This window comes from Neofelis nebulosa, chromosome 5 (genome assembly GCF_028018385.1).
Source record: "Neofelis nebulosa isolate mNeoNeb1 chromosome 5, mNeoNeb1.pri, whole genome shotgun sequence".
Taxonomy (NCBI): domain Eukaryota; kingdom Metazoa; phylum Chordata; class Mammalia; order Carnivora; family Felidae; genus Neofelis; species Neofelis nebulosa.
In genome coordinates this window covers 18,359,991-18,380,375 of record NC_080786.1, presented here as the reverse complement: position 1 = coordinate 18,380,375, position 20,385 = coordinate 18,359,991, and the positions used below count along the sequence as shown (strand labels likewise).

At 40.2% G+C, this 20,385-nt stretch overlaps 1 long non-coding RNA gene across 1 annotated transcript in view; it reads left to right on the top strand.

The window, feature by feature from the left end:
• LOC131511745 (uncharacterized) overlaps nt 1-20,385 on the top strand; it is a 129,322-nt gene that overhangs the window by 96,431 nt on the left and 12,506 nt on the right. The window contains exon 3 of the long non-coding RNA XR_009261707.1: nt 16,737-16,795. This is a non-coding gene — a long non-coding RNA (uncharacterized LOC131511745). The remainder of the gene's footprint in view (nt 1-16,736; nt 16,796-20,385) is intronic.

Sequence of the window (20,385 nt, the reverse complement as noted above, 5' to 3'; positions counted from 1 at the left end):
CAGCACAGAATCCTAGACACTTAGAAAAAGTCAGTAAGTGGTAGGTTTTGCTATTTTTATAGTGGAATAATTAGCTCTCTAATTTCAATTTATTTATGACTTTTCTTAAATTTACATTTTTTATTGCTATGTTCAGCTGTTGTTAGGGACATATAAATTCAGTACTGTTGGATTTTTATTCTTTAATTTATAGTTTACTATTTTCATTTAATGACTAGCTCCTCTCTTGAAGCTTTTTACTATGATACTGATATTAACTAAGTACTTTTTGTGATTATGATTATATTCTTTAGTGTTACCATTATGCTTTTGTAATTGCTGCCCTTATGATGTTCTCACAGGGTTAAGTATCCTCCAAATCAAATGCCTACAGAGAACCCACATACAGTGTAATTATGGGATGTAGACCAAGAGTAAGGCTGTCAGTGCTCAGCTACTTGCCTTGATTCCAAGCACATCACCTGACTTGCTGCGCTGCCTTTTAAGCAATGTGCCCATAGTCCACAGTCTGCATCTGTCACAACCTGACCAATCTCTGCACACCTGCCTCAGATCTTCCCCCTGAGTGTTGCCTGTCAATTAAAATATTTTTTAGTCATGTGCGTTTTAAATAGCCAACTGTTGAATTTATTATTTCATGCAGCCTACATGTAGGAGTGTGCTTGTTTATATTTATTGTTATAATTAACCCTTTTGTAGTATAAGTCAGTTGTCACTAAGTTTAGCTTAACTGTTGTTAGTATCTAGTTTTACTTCTACTTTATGTGTTTTTTGTAGTGTATTTTTTTATTTTTTATTAAAAAAAATTTTTTTTTAACGTTTATTTATTTTTGACAGAGAGAGAGAGAGAAAGAGAGAGCATGAGGGGGGGAGGGGCAAAGAGAGGGAGACACAGAATCCGAAACAGGCTCCAGGCTCGGAGCTGTCGCACAGAGCCTGACGCGGGGCTCTAACCCACGGACTGTGAGATCATGACCTGAGCCGAAGTCGGCCGCTCAACCGACTGAGCCACCCAGGCGCCCCTGTAGTGTATTTTTTTTTTTTTAATCTATGTGTTAGGGACGTTTTTTAAAATTGCACAAATAATACAAGGGTATATTACCATTGCAAAAGATTCTGTACAGAAAATTGTAAGAAGCCTAGAGCCTGAAACATATGCGAATCTCCATCATCTCCTTTCCTCCACCATTCTCACTCCTTTCCCTAGAGAAAATCACTGTCAGTAGTCTAGAGCCATATCTCTGCTCCTCTGTCCTATACATTTTAAAACATTTCTCTATATAACTATACCTATATATATAAATATTTAAACAATAAATTATATATTTTATACTGTGCTATGATACCCTTTTAAAAAATACTTAAAACTATGTCTTATATTGTTATACAGCTCATTATGTTTTAGAAGGTATGCAGATTTTTTTTTTAACTTTTAATGTTTGTTTATTTTTGAGAGAGAGAGAGAGAGAGAGAGAGAGAGAGCGCACGTGCGCAAGCAGGGGAGGGACAGAGAGAGAGAGGGAGACATAGAATCCGAAGCAGGCTCCAGGCTCTGAGTCGTCAGCACAGAGCCTGATGGGGGCTCCATCCCATGGACCACGTGATCATGACATGAGCCAAAGTTGGATGCCAACCAAGTGAACTACCCAGGTGCCCTGGTATGCAGAATTTCATAATAGGAATGTTCCCAAGTTTATTTTGTTTGGTTGGGAATTGGCATTGTTTCCAATTTTCTGGTATTACAGATTAGACTCTGTAGACAGCCTTGTGCCTGCCTCTTTATGCAGGAAGAACAGGTACCTACAAGTGGAAATGATTGGTGAAGTGGTGTGCACATGTAAACACAATGATACTGCCAATTACTCTTCAAGAAGGCTGAACCCATTGGTGCAAACACTAATATGCACATGAGAGTACGCAATTCCCACACGATCCTAAAATATTTATTTTTTTCTATTTTTATGATTTTCTAATCTGATGGGTAAAAACTGATATGTCACCATTGCTTTAGTTTGTATTCCCCTAAATATTAGTAACTAGGTCCTTTTCCATGTTTACTGGCTATTTGGGGGCCTGCAGTATGCATTAAAATTTTTTTCAAGTGTAATTTATGATGGGAAGGGGCATAGATCATAAATGTGCCACTTGATAACATTTCAACAACTGAACACACCCCCCAAACCATCACCCAGATTAAGAAGTAAAATATTTACCAGCATCTGGCTTGTGCACACTCCTACTCAACATCCCCATCGTGCATTGCTTCTTTTGTACTTTACATAAATGACATCAAACGGTATGTACCCTGTAGTGTCTGGCTTCTTTTGCTCAACACGGTTTAAGGGATTCTCCCACATGATTGAACATAGTTGCAGATCATTCTTGCTCATTATAGTCTAGTATGCCACAGTATGAATGTACCAAAATTTACTTATCCATACTGCTGTTGGTGGACAGTTGGGTTATGTCCCCTATTATGACCAGTGCTGCAGTAAACACTGACACACAGGTGTTAGGTGAACTTCTTCATTTCTTTTGGGTAACTGCTTACCAGTGAGATTGCTGGATCGAACGGTAAGTGTGTGTTTAACTTTATAAAGAACCAGCAAATTGTTTTCCAAAGAGTCTTTACTATTTGCATCCCCATCATCATTGCATGAGCAGCATCTGTTCAGCGTTTGCTATTGTACTTTTAAATTTCATCTACGCTAGTAAGTATGCTGTGGTATCTTGTGATTTTAATTTTCATTTCTTAATGCCTAAAAAAGTAGAATATCTTTACATGTACCTATTTGCCTTCTGCATAGCCTCTTTGTTAAAGTGTTAGTTAAGTAATTTACTTTTTTTTCCATTAAAAAATTTTTTTAATGTTTATGTATTTTTGAGACAGAGAGACAAGAGACAGAGTGTGAGCAGAGGAAGGACAGAGAGAGAGACACAGAATCTGAAGCAGGCTCCAAGCTCCAAGCTGTCAGCACAGAGCCTGATGTGGGGCTTGAACCCTTGAACTGTAAGATCATGACCTGAGCCGAAGTTGGACATTCAACAGACTGAGCCACCCAGGCACCCCCATTTTTCCACTTTTTTAAAAAAGATTTTGTTTTTAAGTAATCTCTGCACCCAAAATGGGGCTCAAACTTACAAGAGTCACGTGCTCTCTTGATTGAGCCAGCCAGGTGCCCCAGTAATTTGCTCATTAAAATTTGGGTTGTTTGGTTTCTTACTGTTGATTTCTGAGGGTTCTTTATATATTCTTGATATAAATTGTTTGTTGGATGTATGATTTGCAAATATTTTCTCCTAGGGTGAAGCTTGTCTGATTCTTGCTATTTTAACACTGTTCATGGTTTATTTGTGCACAAGAGTTTTAAATTTTTATTTATACAAATTGTCAGTCTGCTTTTTTAATATCTCTTGTTAGTGTATTTCTTAAGAAGGATTATTGAAGTTACATCCACTTTCCTTTCTACCCTTGGAAAAATAATATTAAAAACCATCAATGTACATATTAAATTCTACATTTTTCCTATCTGATATCTGCTCCTTTCTCTCAAAAACTGAAATAACTTAGCATGTCTTCACTGCTTTCTCTCCTTTCCTCATGTTGTGAGGTAATTCCAGACTGCTATCTCATATCATCTTTTAGGTTCATTTTTGGTTCTTGTTTTTATTTTCCTTGAGGCATGTTGTCTAGATATTTTTTTCCCGAGAGAGTTCATAGGTTACAAACTTTCTGAGTTCTTGAATATTACAAAATTTTTCCCCCTCATTCTTTTTTTGAAATTTTATTTATTTAATTATTTTTTTGAATATGAAATTGATTGTCAAATTGGTTCCCATACAACACACAGTGCTCATCCCAAAAGGTGCCCTCCTCAATACCCATCACCCACCCACCCTCCCCTCCCTCCCATCCCCCATCAACCCTCAGTTTGTTCTCAGTTTTTAAGAGTCTCTTATGCTTTGGCTCTCTCCCTCTCTAACCTCTTTTTTTTCTTCCCCTCCCCCATAGACATCTGTTAAGTTTCTCAGGATCCACATAAGAGTGAAAACATATGGTATCTGTCTTTCTCTGTATGACTTATTTCACTTAGCATCACACTCTCCAGTTCCATCCATGTTCTACAAAGGGCCAAATTTCATTCTTTCTTATTGCCATATAGTATTCCATTGTGTATATAAACCACAATTTCTTTATCCATTTGTCAGTTGATGGACATTTAGGCTCTTTCCATAATTTGGCTCCTATTGAGAGTGCTGCTATAAACATTGGGGTACAAGTGCCCCTGTGCATCAGTAGGTCCTGTGTCCCTTGGGTAAATTCCTAGCAGTGCTATTGCTGGGTCATCGGTAGGTCTATTTTTAATTTTCTGAGGAACCTCCACACTGCTTTCCAGAGCGGCTGCACCAGTTTGCATTCCCACCAACAGTGCAAGAGGGTTCCCGTTTCTCCACATCCTCTCCAGAATCTATAATTTCCTGATTTGTTCATTTTAGCCACTCTGACTGACATGAGGTGATATCTGAGTGTGGTTTTGATTTGTATTTCCCTGATGAGGAGCGACATTGAGCATCTTTTCATGTGCCTGTTGGCCATCTGGATGTCTTCTTTAGAGAAGTGTCTATTCATGTGTTCTGCCCATTTCTTCACTGGATTATTTGTTTTTCGGGTGTGGAGTTTGGTGAGCTCTTTATAGATTTTGGATACTAGCCCTTTGTCCGATATGTCATTTGCAAATATCTTTTCCCATTCTGTTGGTTGCCTTTTAGTTTTGTTGATTGTTTCCTTGGCTGTGCAGAAGCTTTTTATCTTCATGAGGTCCCATTAGTTCATTTTTGCTTTTAATTCCCTTGCCCTTGGGGATGTGTCAAGTAAGAATTTGCCGCGGCTGAGGTCAGAGAGGTTTTTTCCTGCTTTCTCCTCTAGGGTTTTGATGGTTTCCTGTCTCACATTCAGGTCCTTTATCCATTTTGAGTTCGTTTTTGTGAATGGTGTAAGAAAGTGGTCTAGTTTCATCCTTCTGCATGTTGCTGTCCAGTTCTCCCAGCACCATTTGTTAAAGAGACTGTCTTTTTTCCATTGGATATTCTTTCCTGCTTTGTCAAAGATTAGTTGGCCATACTTTTGTGGGTCCAATTCTGGAGTCTCTATTCTCTTCCATTGGTCGATGTGTCTGTTTTTGTGCCAATACGATGCTGTCTTGATGATTATAGCTTTGTAATAGAGGCTAAAGTCTGGGATTGTGATGCCTCCTGCTCTGGTTTTCTTCAATATTACTTTGGCTATTCAGGGTCTTTTTTAATTCCATACAAAATAAGGATCACTTGTTCTAGCTTTGAGAAGAATGCTGGTGCAATTTTGATTGGGATTGCATTGAATGTGTAGATAGCTTTGGGTAGTATTGACATTTTAGCAATATTTATTCTTCCAACCCATGAGCACGGAATGTTTTTCCATTTCTTTATATCTTCTTCAATTTCCTTCATGAGCTTTCTATAGTTTTCAGAATACAGATCTTTTACATCTTTGGTTAGGTTTATTCCTAGGTATTTTATGCTTCTTGGTGCAATTGTGAATGGAATCAGTTTCTTTCTTTGTCTTTCTGTTGCTTCATTATTAGTGTATAAGAATGCAGCTAATTTCTGTACATTGATTTTGTATCCTGCGACTTTGCTGAATTCATGTATCAGTTCTAGCAGACTTTTGGTGGAGTCTATCGGATTTTCCATGTATAATATCATGTCATCTGCAAAAAGTGAAAGCTTAACTTCATCTTTGCCAATTTTGATGCCTTTGATTTCCTTTTGTTGTCTGATTGCTGATGCTAGAACTTCCAACACTATGTTAAACAACAGCAGTGAGAGTGGACATCCCTGTCGTGTTCCTGATCGCAGGGAGAAAGCTCTCAGTTTTTCCCCATTGAGGATGATATTAGCTGTGGGCTTTTCATAAATGGCTTTTATGATGTTTAAATATGTTCCTTCTATCCCAACTTTCTCGAGCGTTTTTATTAAGAAAGGGTGCTGAATTTTGTCAAATGCTTTTTCTGCATTGATTGACAGGATCATATGGTTCTTATCTTTTCTTTTATTAATGTGATGTATCACACTGATTGATTTGTGAATGCTGAACCAGCCCTACATCCCAGGAATGAATCCCACTTGATCATGGTGAATAATTCTTTTTATATGCTGTTGAATTTGATTTGCTAGTATATTACTGAGAATTTTTGCATCCATATTCATCAGGGATATTGGCCTGTAGTTCTCTTTTTTTACTGGGTCTCTGTCTGGTTTAGGAATGAAAGTAATGCTGGCTTCATTGAATGAGTCTGGAAGTTTTCCTTCCCTTTCTGTTTTTTGGAATAGCTTGCGAAGGATAGGTATTATTTCTGCTTTAAATGTCTGGTAGAATTCCCCTGGGAAGCCATCTGGTCCTGGACTCTTATTTGTTGGGAGTTTTTTGATAACTGATTCAATTTCTTCACTGGTTATGGGTCTGTTCAAACTTTCTATTTCTTCCTGTTTGAGTTTTGGGAGTGTGTGGGTGTTTAGGAATTTGTCCATTTTTTCCAGGTTGTCTAGTTTGTTGGCATATAATTTTTCATAGTCTTCCCTGATAATTGCTTGTATTTCTGAAGGATTGGTTGTAATAATTCCATTTCCATTCATGATTTTATCTATTTGGGTCACCTCCCTTTTCTTTTTGAGAAGCCTGGCTAGAGGTTTATCAATTTTGTTTATTTTTTCAAAAAACCAACTCTTGGTTTCGTTGATCTGCTCTACTGTTTTTTTAGATTCTATATTGTTAATTTTTCTCTGATCTTTATTATTCCTCTTCTTCTACTGGGTTTGGGGTGTCTTTGCTGTTCTGCTTCTATTTCCTTTAGGTGTACTGTTAGATTTTGTATTTGGGATTTTTCTTGCCTCTTGAGATAGGCCTGGACTGCAGTATATTTTCCTCTAAGGACTGCCTTCACTGTATCCCACAGCATTTGGATTGTTGTATTTTCATTTTCATTTGTTTCCATATATTTCTTAATTTCTTCTCTAATTGCCTGGTTGACCCATTCATTCTTTAGTAGGGTGTTCTTTAACCTCCATGCTTTTGGAGGTTTTCCAGACTTTTTCCTGTGGTTGATTTCAAGCTTCATAGCATTGTGGTCTGAAAGTATGCATGGTATAATTTCAATACTTGTAAACTTATGAAGGGCTGTTTTGTGACCCAGTATATGATCTATCTTGGAGAATGTTCCATGTGCACTCGAGAAGAAAGTATATTCTGTTGCTTTGGGATGCAGAGTTCTAAATATATCTGTCAAGTCCATCTGATCCAATGTATCATTCAGGGCCCTTGTTTCTTTATTGATCCTGTGTCTAGATGATCTATCCATTGTTGTAAGTGGAGTATTAAAGTCCCTTGCATTTACCACATTTTTATCAATAAGGTTCCTTATGTTTGTGATTAATTGTTTTATATATTTGGGGGCTTCTGTATTTGGCTCATAGACATTTATAATTGTTAGCTCTTCCTGATGGATAGACCCTGTAATTATTATATAATGCCCTTCTTCATCTCTTGTTACACCCTTTAAAGTCTAGTTTGTCTGATATAAGTATGGCTACTCCAGCTTTCTTTTGACTTCCAGTAGCATGATAGATAGTTCTCCATCCCCTCACTTTCAATCTGAAGGTGTCCTCAGGTCTACAATGAGTCTCTTGTAGACAGCAAATAGATGGGTCTTGTTTTTTTATCCATTCTGATACCCTTTGTCTTTTGGTTGGCGCATTTAGTCCATTTACATTCAGTGTTATTATAGAAAGATATGGGTTTAGAGTCATTGTGATGTCTGTAGGTTTCATGCTTGTAGTGATGTCTCTGGTACCTTGTCTCACAGGATCCCCCTTAGGATCTCTTGGAGGGCTGGTTTAGTGGTGACGAATTCCTTCAGTTTTCGTTTGTTTGGGAGGACCTTTATCTCTACTTCTATTCTAAATGACAGACTTGCTGGATAAAGGATTCTTGGCTGCATATTTTTTCTGTTCATCACATTGAAGATTTCCTGCCATTCCTTTCGGGCCTGCCAAGTTTCAGTAGATTAATCCATCACTAGTCATATCAGTCTCCCTATATATGTTAGAGCATGTTTATCCCTAGCTGCTTTCAGAATTTTCTCTTTATCCTTGTATTTTGCCAGTTTGATTACGATATGTCGTGCAGAAGATCGATTCAAGTTATGTCTGAAGGGAGTTCTCTGTGCCTCTTGGATTTCAATACCTTTTTCCTTCCCCAGATCAGGGAAGTTCTCAGCTATTACTTCTTCAAGTACGCCTTCAGCACCTTTCCCTCTCTCTTCCTCCTCTGGAATCCCAATTATGCGTATGTTACTACGTTTAATTGTGTCACTTAGTTCTCTAATTCTTCCGTCATGCTCCCAGGGTTTTTTTATCTCTTTTTCTCAGCTGCCTCTTTTTCCATAATTTTATCTTCTAATTCACCTATTCTCTCTTCTGCCTCTTCAATCCAAGCTGTGGTCACCTCCATTTTATTTTGTAGCTCATTTATAGCATTTTTTAGCTCCTCCTGAGTGTTTCTTAGTCCCTTGATCTCTGTAGTAATAGATTCTCTGCTGTTCTCTATACTTTTTTCAAGCCCAGTGATTAATTTTATGACTATTATTTTAAATTCATTTTCTGTTACATTGCAAAATCATTTTTGATCAGTTTGTTAGCTGTCGCTACTTCCTGGAGTTTCTTTTTTTTTTTTTTAATTTATTTTTGGGACAGAGAGAGACAGAGCATGAACGGGGGAGGGGCAGAGAGAGAGGGAGACACAGAATCGGAAACAGGCTCCAGGCTCCGAGCCATCAGCCCAGAGCCGGACGCGGGGCTCGAACTCACGGACCGCGAGATCGTGACCTGGCTGAAGTCGGACACTTAACTGACTGCACCACCCAGGCGCCCCTGGAGTTTCTTTTGAGGAGAATTCTTCCATTTCTTCATTTTGGATAGTCCCTGGAGTGACGTGGAACTGCAGGGCTCTTCCTCTGTGCTGTCTGGAGTAACTTGTGTTGGTGGGCGGGGCCGCGGTCAGACCTGATGTCTGTCCCCAGCCCACCGCTGGGGCCACAGTCAGACTGGTGTGTACCTTACCTTCCCCTCTCCCAGGGGCAGGACTCACTGGGGAGTGGTGTGGCCCCTGTCTGTGCTACTTGCACACTGCCAGGCTTGTGGTGCTGCTTCGATGGGATCTGGTGTATTAGCTGGGGTGGATCCGCAAGGTGCACAGAGTCGGGAGGGGCAGGTTCAGCTCGCTTTGCCTTCGGTGGTCCGCTTCGGGTCCCCTCATTCTTAAAAGACTAGATAATTATTACAGGTCAAAAATAATTCCAAAATATTGTTCCATTGTCTTCTGCACTCAGTATTACAGTGAAGGATGCAATACCATCTGATTGATATGTACTGACTTATCTGTTTATTTTCTTTGAAAGTTTTAAGATTTTCTTTTTATCTTTGGGTTTCTTAAATGTCACCACAATATTCTAGGTGTTGGTCTTTAAAAACATTATTTTATTTTATGTATTTATTTATATATTTGAAATTTTTAAAAAATTTCCCTTGTGACAGTTTGTGTCTCCTTTCAATTAAAAAACCCTTAGAGAGAGCCAAAGCATGAGAGACTCTTAAAAACTGAGAACAAACTGAGGGTTGATGGGGGGTGGGAGGGAGGGGAGGGTGGGTGATGGGTATTGAGGAGGGCACCTTTTGGGATGAGCACTGGGTGTTTGGAAACCTATTTGACAATAAATTTCATATATTGAAAAAAACCCATATATTCTTGGAAACCTTATTCTGTTTATTTCTTGAAGTCAGTTATCTTTCTAATTCAATATTTTTCATATCTGCAACTCCTGTTATATGGGTATTGATTATTATGTTGCCTCTGAAATCCCCAGTTTTTAAATTTTTGCATATAAAAATGGCATCCAGCTCTTTTAGGTCCGTAAAATCTATAGGCAAGAAGGCTATAGGCTATTGTCATGGGTGTCCTTATAAATTAAGTGGGCTAATGGAACAAATAAAAAGAAAGCTTTAGTCTAATGATTTTGACAACATAGACAGTGTTAAGGTAACTGTCTAATACTATGGCTCTAACACTTGTTAAGTGATATAACTACTGAAATTATCTTCCTTAGTAAATTTAAGTTTTGTAACAATTGAGACCAAAAGACTTTTTTGGAGGATAGGGTAGAGTTGATGTGGAAGTCTGTTTAGATTTCTCAATTTTATGCTTTTTTTCTTTTCTTTTCTTTTCTTTCTTTCTTTCTTTCTTTCTTTCTTTCTTTCTTTCTTTCTCTTTTCTTTTTTTTTAAGTCTCCAAATAGGACTTCCACACTAAAGAAATTGCCTGGGGCAGGTTACTTATACATTTTCCTCACCACTAAAGTGAGCATTACTGGACTAGTGTGAAGTGAAAATTGGATAATAAGAGTATTTTTTAAATTGAAGTATATTTTTAATTTTTAATTTGGTTATTCCATTTTATGAACAAGGAGAATTTCTCAGTCTTTTCGTGAATTTATTCTCTGATACCATGATCAAATATCATCAGAATGCAGTCCCCTAGCTAAAAGAGGAAGGAATTGTGATCAGGCACTGACTTTTGGTATAGCTTTAAGTCAACAATTTACTGTGCATTTATAGTTTTTACCAGGTCTCAGTGGATTGCCTTTAGTATTAGCCTGATCCATGTAAGCCTCCTCAGTGAATATGCTGAGAACCTTAGACTCCTAGAAATGATTATAATAGCCAGAGTTTATTGAACATCAACAATATCCCAGATAAAGCACTAATAACTATGTATCCATTGTCTCAATAATCTTGATAACCCTATGATGAAGATAGTATATTTTACCCATTTTCAAGATGAGGAAAGTAAGGACCTTGCACAGGGCCCTATTTATTTTACACAGCAGTTAGGAATCGAACTCAGATAGTTTGCAGCGTCCGTACTCTTTAACATTATGCTGTGCTGACAGGCATTGATAATATAAGAAACAGTTTTTGAAATGAATATATATCATTTGCACAAAAACGTGAAGCTCTATTTATAATTCCTCAGGATGCTGGCAGTTCATCCTATATAGCATTTGAAAGCCCTTCAAAACAACAACTTTATAATTTGGCTTCATCCCACATATATTTTTTAATATTTATTTATTTATTTATTTATTTATTTATTTATTAATGTTTATTAGTTTTGAGATAGAGACAGAGAGCAAGCAGGGAAGGGGCAGAGAGAGAGGGAGACACAGAATGCGAAGTAGGCTCCAGGCTCTGAGCTGTCAGCACAGAGCCTGTTGTGGGGCTCAAAACCACAGACCACGAGATCATGACCTGAGCTGAAGTTGGATGTTTAACTGACTGAGCCACCCAGGCGCCCACCACATATATTTTTTAAAGTCTACTTATTTTGAGAGAGCGAGCAAGAGCACGTGAGCGTGGGTGGGGGAGGACGGAGAGAGAGAACCTCAAGCAGGCTCCACGCTGGCAGTGTGGTGCCAGATCCCATGAACTGTGAGATCATGACCGAGCGGATACTAAGAGTCAGAGGCTTAACTGACTGAGTCATCCAGGGGCCCCCTCATCCCGCGTATTTGCACGGTATTCCCAATGCTCCCCAGAATGCACCCTTTCTGTATTGTTGGGAATCTTTTCTGACATTCAACATATGATATGCTCTGTTGGCCACAGTGCATGTGAATCATCATTGTAGGTGATATGACAACTCGGGTTGCTTTTAGGCTACATGTGGATGAATTTGAATGGGACACTTTCTTGAGGGGATTTTTCTAATAGAATCTACTCTGAATACGTGACATGCGTATGTGGCCCATAGTTCCTGCGTGAGTTGGTATGTGTTTCCTTTGCTTGCTGATCCTGCAACGACATCTCACAGAAAACATTACAATTGCTCCTTTGGCTTCTCTGATTTAAAGCAGTTTTCTTCCATAGGGTACTGTGTATATTAAGCTTAGTTAAGAGGTCTGTTGGAAGAATATTCTTAGGCCTCTACTTTGTTTGCTTCAAGATAGGATAGAAGCCTTCGTTGGCACGAGTTCTGTGAAGACTTGCTAACTGATGGGAGCTGTGGTAAGCAAAAAAGTCCACTCAGTTTCTGGGGTGGAGACTGGATTAACTGCTTGTCAGGAGTTCTTGAGAAAGAATGGGTCACATACAGTTCATTTTTGTCATTAGAGAAGAGACTTAGGAGCCACTAACTTTTTAAAAAAGTTTTTTAAATGTTTTTATTTAGTTTTGAGACAGAGAGAGACAGGGCATGAGCAGGGGAGGGGCAGAGAGAGAGGGAGACACAGAATCTGAAGCAGGCTCCAGGCTCTGAGCTGTCAGCACAGAGCCCGACGTGGGGCTTAAACTCAAACCATGAGATCATGACCTGAGCCAAACTCGGACACTTAAGTGATTGAGCCACCCAGGCGCCCCTGGAGCCACTAACTTTTGACTGTTCTTCAGGGGTACTCAACACAAGGCCTTAATTGGTACAAAGCTTCTCTGTGATCCCTCCTTTGTCTGGTTGTCAATATGTGGATGATGAGATTACAGGACCCCAAAATTCTAAAACTAGTGAGTACTAATCCATAGGATACTCTGGAATGTGGGGTGACATGGTTAAACAGGAACATAATGATTATGTGCAGAAGGGGATGCCAATGAAGGTGGCAAGCTCATGGCTGACAGTAATCGGTCAGGGTTCTTCTGGTAGAAAAGTATTGTGATTTTCTTTTCTTGTCTCCTCACTTAATGTAGGTTAAGTTCAGAAATGGGGGAGGGAGTCCTGAGCTGTTGCCTGGCTTCTGATCTATCCTGTTGGCTCTTCTTCTCGCTCATGGGCTCTTATCTTTGTGTCTACTTGATTTACTCCTTATTTTGTGCTGCTTCCAAGCTCTTTGATGGTGGTTGCATTTAACATGTATAGAAAAAAAATGAGTAAATAAATGAGAAGAGGAGAGGATTTTGCTGGTCACTACCCTACAATCAGGGGTTCTTGGTCTGAGGACACATAGGTGGTTCAGCCTGTGGATGTTTTCAGTCATGAGCAGGTCAGGACTCCAGTCCAGACCAACTGATTCAGAAACTGGGTGGGGCTACGGCCTCTGCAGTTTTGAAATGGTCTCCAGGTGATTCTGATGTTCACGTCTGATTGGAAACAGCTGCCCTAGATCCATGGTTCTCAAACTTGGTTTTGCATCAGAATCACCTGGTAGGTTTGTTAAACCACAGATTTTGGGGCTTCACCCCCAGAATTTCAACAGACCTGAGGTGGAGCCCAGGAATTAGGTTTCTGACCAGTTCCCACGTGATACTGACCCTGCCGGTCTGGGGCCCCCACTCTGAGGACCATTGCCCAAGATTTTTGTAACAGCTATGATGAGAAGTTGTGTATTAACAGTACTCAGTAGTTAGCTGCACATTAAATCAAAATACTGATGCCTGAGTCTTACTCTCTAATCACAACTGAAATTCCATGGGAAGCGCCAGGGCGTCTTTTGTTTGTAAAATTTCCCCAGCTGATTAAGCACAGTGAGGTGTGAGAAATACTACTCTAGACCTTTGCTGCTCTGAGCGTGGGACCAGTAGCACTGGCATCATCATCACTTGGGAGCTTGTTAGGAATGTAGAACCTCATTCCTCCACTTGGACCTACAAAATTTGCATTTTGATAAGATACATGTAGACACATTAAAGATTGAGAAGCACTGCTCTAGAGAACTACTGTTCATCTTCGATGCTCATGGAATAATTTGTTTCTTATCTCTGAAGCTGGAATGCAAGTTCCCTAAGGGTTGGCTTCTTGGCTAATTCATCCTCAGCCCAGAGTACCTAGCATAGTGGGTTTTTTTGTTTTGTTTTTGTTTTTGTTTTGCACATGGAGCTGCTCAATAAATACTTTCGAATAAATGAATTTTCCTTTTGTTGGAATTTGACACCCATCCTCATCTACAAAGTGCAACCACACTCTTTCTACTGCGGGCTATGCTTTTGCCCACCTCTCAGATAAGGGCCCTCGCATTGTCATATCATTTTAATTGCCCCCAAATATCATAGTATTGAGAAAAACCTCATGGGCAGGAGTCATTTCAGACATTCCTGAAGCTTTAAGAAAAAGCAACTGGGATGCTTCCACACAGACTCCACACATTGTGACCCAGAGGTTCACTTTGTGGGCCAAAGTGAACCTTTGCTCTCACATAAACTAACATTCTTCTTGGAATTCCCATAACTGCACACAGTTACATGTACTGAGTGTCTTCCCTTAGAATTTCAGGAGTGCTCCTCTGATCACTTTTTCTGATAATGTGTGGAACTTGAAACAAATTTAAAGATAATTTATCACTTGGCACTGTTCATTCTCCTTATCTTGGCAGAGATTTCACATTTAGAAAAATTTTAACCTGGGAAATGGTCACACTGAACGACTTTAAAAATTACCAAATCTTGGGAGGTTTCTCCAAGTAGAGTGTGGTAGGAGAATAATGCCCCACCCCAAAGTCCTAATTGGTCTAGGTCATAATCCCCACCTGTGTAAACACGTGAATATGTCACTTTACGTGGTAAAAGGGTCTTTGCAGATATGATTAAAGACCTTAAGATGGGGAGATAATCCCAACTTATCCCTGAGAACTGAATGTGATCACATGAGGCTTTAAAAGCAGGCAACCTTCTGGCTACAAGGAACTAGAGAGATAGCAGTGTAAGAACTTGACCATCCAAAAATGAAAAAAAGGGGCCATGAGCCAAGAAATGCAGGTGGTTTCTAGAACCTGGAAAAGTAAGGAAACACATCCTCTCCTCGAGCCTCCAGAAAGGGACACAGACCTGCTGACACCTTGATTTTAGCCTGCTGAGACCAGTGCTGGACATTTGACCCACAGAGCTATATGATACTAAGTTTCATTTTTAAGGTACCAAATTCATGGTAACTTGTTACAGCAGAAATAGGAAACTAGTACAAAGAGTAAGACACTGTTTTCATTTCTAGGTATGTTAGGAGGTACAGACCAGGGTACAGGCATGTAATAAAGAGTCTGTTACATTCCTCTGAGTCATCTAAATCTTCCCAGTTATCAGAAAATACTTTTATATTTTGGCATAAACTCTATTTCTATTTCCATTTCCTTCCTTCCCCTCCCCTAATGTGAAGTTCAGAAGATTGGAAGAGGATAGATGCGGTCCCATGTCCTCAAACACCTACTGCCAATCCAGGTCTCAAATTTCCATTATTAGAGACCCATGGCTTACATCTCCTTCAGTTTTCACGTGTTCCCTTCTGTCCCAAGCACTTAGACCTCCAGAGAGGTACCAGCTGTAAACTCTTCTGGGAGAATATGATGACTTTATCACTGCATGTGGGAGTGATAGATTATGTGGGAAAAGTGAAGAGACGTAAAGGAGCAACCTCACTGTCATCACAATTTTGTCAAGAGCTATTTACCTAAAATAGTTAAAGAAATTTAAATGAGATGCTAAAGGGAAAATGTTTTTGTGCGTATTTATTTAGTGCCCACCCTGTGCCGTGTGCTTTATTTCGGTGATCTCATTTAATCTTTCAACAACCCTGTGAATTGTCACATGTGGGGTTTTATTTTACCCAGCTTTCAAGCCAGTAAGTTAATCTATTAATGTTGAAACTAGATTTTCCAGTGAGTTTTAGTCTCTTATTTCGGATGTTGGTAGATGAGACCTCTAGGTGAGAGACAAAGGATTTTACTACTCACGTTGCAGCAAACAGCATGAGCACCAGCATTTTGTGCCAGATCCCTTTGTGACCCAAGGTCCAGCGGGGCAAGCCAGTAGGGGTCCAGATGGATACTATGCCCACGGTATTTTTTTATCATAGCTGGGGAACCCTGAGCTCTAGGAATCTACCACTTTTATAGGAAGTAGTGAGTGAGTAATCATGCTCTTTGTTCCTGAGGGAGACACCTCCTCACCCCTCAAAGGTGCTTGCTGCAAATACAACCATGAGAAATTGCCTGGGTGAAGAAACAAGTTAGGGCCCAGCATTTTTGGTATACCCTACATGCCAGCTGTGAGCACGAGAGACTCATGGAGAATTGTCTTTTCCAACACAAAATTTGTATTATTATCCCCATCTCACAAACAAGACATTTGAGGTGAAAGAAAGTTGAACAGCTTGTCTAAGGACACAGATGTAGTGAGGACAAGATTCAAATTCATATCTATAGTCAAAAGCCCATGATCTTCCCATTATATGCTGCTGTCCACTGGGAAGACTACTGGAAAAATAATTACACCACAGAATTTTTTAAAATAATTTAAAAAAATGTTTACTTAATTCTCAGAGAGAGAGAGAGAGAGAGAGAGAAAGCAGGGGAGAGGCAGAGAGAGACACACATACAGAATCCAAAGCAGGCTCCAGGCTCTGAGCTCTCAGCACAGAGCCCAATGCGGGACTTGAACTCATGGACCACGAGATCATGACCTGAGCCAAAGTTGGATGCTTAACCGAGTGAGCCACCCAGGCACCCCACACCACAATATGTTTTAATCATGAATTAATAAGATAACAAAAGCAAACAATATTAAAAAAAAAAGACTACAAGGTAGTAGGATTTTTGCTGGACATGTAAATAAATTTATTCATTCTTTTACAAACATTACTAAAAACTTTCTGTGTATCTTCTCTGTGGTAGGAAAGGATGGAGAGCATGAAGAGAAAGCAGGAGAAAAATGAGGAAAAAGGAATGTTCTGGTAAGTGGAATGCCTCAGCACCACTTTGCACGATAGTGTTCTGAATTGCTGAACTCAAAACTCGAGACTGTAGAACTTCGACATCCAGAAAGGTTGCTTTTTCTGAACTCCTAATCACTTTAAATTGAAAGTCACTTCAGTCTCCTTCCTGTGGCTTCTCTGGATCTTTCGCTTCATTGAAGTGTAACCTGGGGAGTGTCTGTGGAAATTTATCACGGCATTAAACAAGAAGATACATTTGATTCAGAAATACCGAATCTTCTGTTTAAAGTCCAAATGTTAAAAGACACTTAGAATAAATTTTAATGTGAGTCGTTGGAAGGATTCTTTCCATTTGAACTCTGTACTCATGCAAAAGGACAAACTCATTAAGTTCTCAAAAGTCTCCAAGGAAGATGGTGATAATTGAGCGCTAAACTGTGGCACTTCCAGGTTTCTGTTAAAAGCTGAGAATGTAAAAACTATTTGATCCTTTGACATCACTTATCTGAACACATTATTATCATAAACAATTATGGTTGTAGACATTGGAGCAGAGAAATTCTCAGCTTTTGGAAAGCCTAGGGAAAATGTTAAGTGTGACGTCTTCTACCTACCCGGTTCCTGTCTTTTCTATTGACCTCATCTTTTGATTTTATATTCCTTTAGGCTTAACTCCTAGAGATCTTTGTCTGGAATCCAGTCTACATTGAAAGTCAAAAAAGCAAATAACATGCTTGTGTATCTGTGTGTATACAAATGTCTACAAGGATATTTATCTACCCAAATGTTAGCTCTTGGGTGTCACCGGGTCGTGGGGTCACAGGCATTCTTAGTGTCCTCAGCTGAGGTTGGGTTGCCTGCCATGGAGAAGGACTTTTCTCCTTGCCTCTGGCTTTCCATTTTGCAGTTTGCTTCACCCTGTGTTGTGTTCTTTCGTCCCACATACAGCACATGAGCGCCTCTTCCTCAGTGCTGATGTGTGGGTGTTTGGTGGTGAGAGAGGAAGGGAAAGGTGGGCATGTGAAAGCAACTGGGGGTGCCAGCCTGGGCAGGAGACCTTCCCTTACATCTCTTAGGGTGTTCGAAGGCGTAGGGCTGTCGTTTCTTTTGGCCTGCAGGCCTTTCTTTCTGTTAATTCATTTGACAGTAATTTACTGAGTGATCTCATATGCCAAGTACTTCCTAGGTACTAGGGATCTAGCAGCAAACAAAGCAAATTTCCTTCTTCCATGGAGTTTACATTCTAGCAGACAATCGAAAAATTTAAAACCCTAAAATATGATATGTCACATTATGATAAATGATGGGGAAGAAAAATAAAATGGGGTGAAGCAGATGGAAAGTGAGGGGGGGTGAAGGTGAAGGAGCTGTTTTCTATCGTGAAGAGGAAGAGCCTCTCTGATGAGGGGTTGAGTAAAGACCCGAAGGAAACAAGGGAAGGAGCTGCTATTCCAGGCTGAGGGAACAGCATACAAGGTCGCAAGGTGTGTATGTCCTTTGGCTCTTTAAGGAGCAGAAGATACGTTGATGTATCAGGGTAGAGTGAGTGTGCTGGGCAGTGTCGAAGAGGACGGAGTGGTATCTGGGTCTCAGGCCACGTGCAGCCTTGCTGTCCACAGTGTGGTGATCTATAGATTTTACTTGAGTGACAAAGAAAGCCACTGAGGAATTTTCCGAGGTGGGGTGGGGGAAGTGACCTGGTACACTTTAGAAGAACCATTTGCTATCTTGTCTACTACTATTTATTTGAATATGCTAGACAGTGAGTTCCAACACTTAATGACCTCTTTTTTATTAAGTGTTGAAGAAATACATCTTTTTTTTTTTTTTTTTTTAACGTTTATTTATTTTTGAGACAGAGAGAGACAGAGCATGAATGGGGGAGGGTCAGAGAGAGGGAGACACAGAATCTGAAATAGGCTCCGGGCTCTGAGCTGTCAGCACAGGCGCCCGACGCGGGGCTCGAACTCACAGACCGCGAGATTGTGACCTGAGCCGAAGTCGGCGCTCAACCAACTGAGCCACCCAGGCGCCCCAAGAAATACATCTTTAATATGTTACTGGGTGTATTTGAGAATTATATTCAGTGTTGCATCAGGAAGTGATGCTTTCCGAAGCAGAAAATAACCAGAGAGATGAAGGAGGCCATTGGCCCTTATCTAACTGATGGACACAAATCTTAGTTCTGAGTACAGGTGTGTGGGAAAGGTAACTATTTTCCTATAAGTATATGATAAACATACTCCTAGTATGATCTCCCTAATGCTGGGAGTTTCCTTTTATATCTGGGTCTCACATAAGTTGGAGGGTTAGGATGCATCATAGCAGCGATTCTCTGAGTGTGGTCGCCAGAGCAGCGATATCAACATCACCTGAGAACTTGTTAGAAATGTAGATTCTTAGTCCCCACCCCAGAGTTGCTGAACCTGAATCTGTATGCCAGCAGGCTTTCCAAGCGAACTCTAATGCACTTGAAAATTTGAGAATAACCCCATTATGTTGTCACGTCATGGGTAGGGCTTCTGGTCTGTGTTGTCATCAGTCCACAGGGGCATCACTGAGCCCTCTGGTGTTCTGTTGTGGATGCACGTGGGGCCCAGCTTTGTCCCTCATTCCTTCCTGACCTCACGCTCTTTCCAATCAAGTTCTTCCTCTCTCGGCTAATTTCTGTGCCGTTCTTAGGTACACTGCCTGCAAGGATTCTACTGCTGCTATCTCAGATTTGGCTATGGGAAATTTCGTGGTGTTATTGAAACTCAGGCTACTTAGGGGTCTCTCATCTTCACAAAATTATCCTGCCACTCCCTTTTTACTTTGTGTCTTGGGGAACTGGTCCCCACATGTCCATTTTTCTTAAGGAGTCTTGGTGTTTTCATAGCCTCAGCCCAAGAAGGGGAGTCCAAGTTTTCTCTATTCTCAGATTGCCCAAACTTAGCTGAATTTTGTGTTCCTGCAGTGGGCTCCTAGATGGGACACCTTCAGGATTTCGTCTCAGGATCCACTAGTGTCTGAGCTCATTTCACTTGCCATCTCCCCTTAGTAGTTGAGGAAATGCTTCCTAGGTTCAGGCAAGAAAATTTGCCTTGCTTTAGAAGTAACTCATCTAGGAGCTCCTGGGTGGTTCAGTCGGTTAAGCATCTGACTCTTGATTTTGGCTTAGGTCATGATCTCATGGTTCATGAGTTGGGGCCCCACATGGGGCTCTGTGTTGACCGTGCAGAGCCTGCTTGGGATTCTCTGTCTCTCTTTCTCTTCCCCTCCCCTGCTTTTTCACTCTTTCTCAAAAATAAATAAATGAACATTAAAAAAAAAAAAAAAGTAACTCACCTATAGTACAGGCCATCCATCATCAAAGTAGAAAAAGAGACTTTGTGGGGCGCCTGGGTGGCTCAGCCGGTTGAGCGTCTGACTTTAGCTCAGGTCATGATCTCACGGTCTATGAGTTCGAACCCTGTGTCGGTCTCTGTGCTGACAGCTCAGAGCCTGGACCTTGCTTCGGATTCTGTGTCTCCTTCTCTCTCTGCACCTCTCCTGCTCACACTCTGTCTCTCTCTCTCAAAAATAAATGAACGTTAAAAAAAATTTTTTTTTAAAGAAAAAGGGACTTT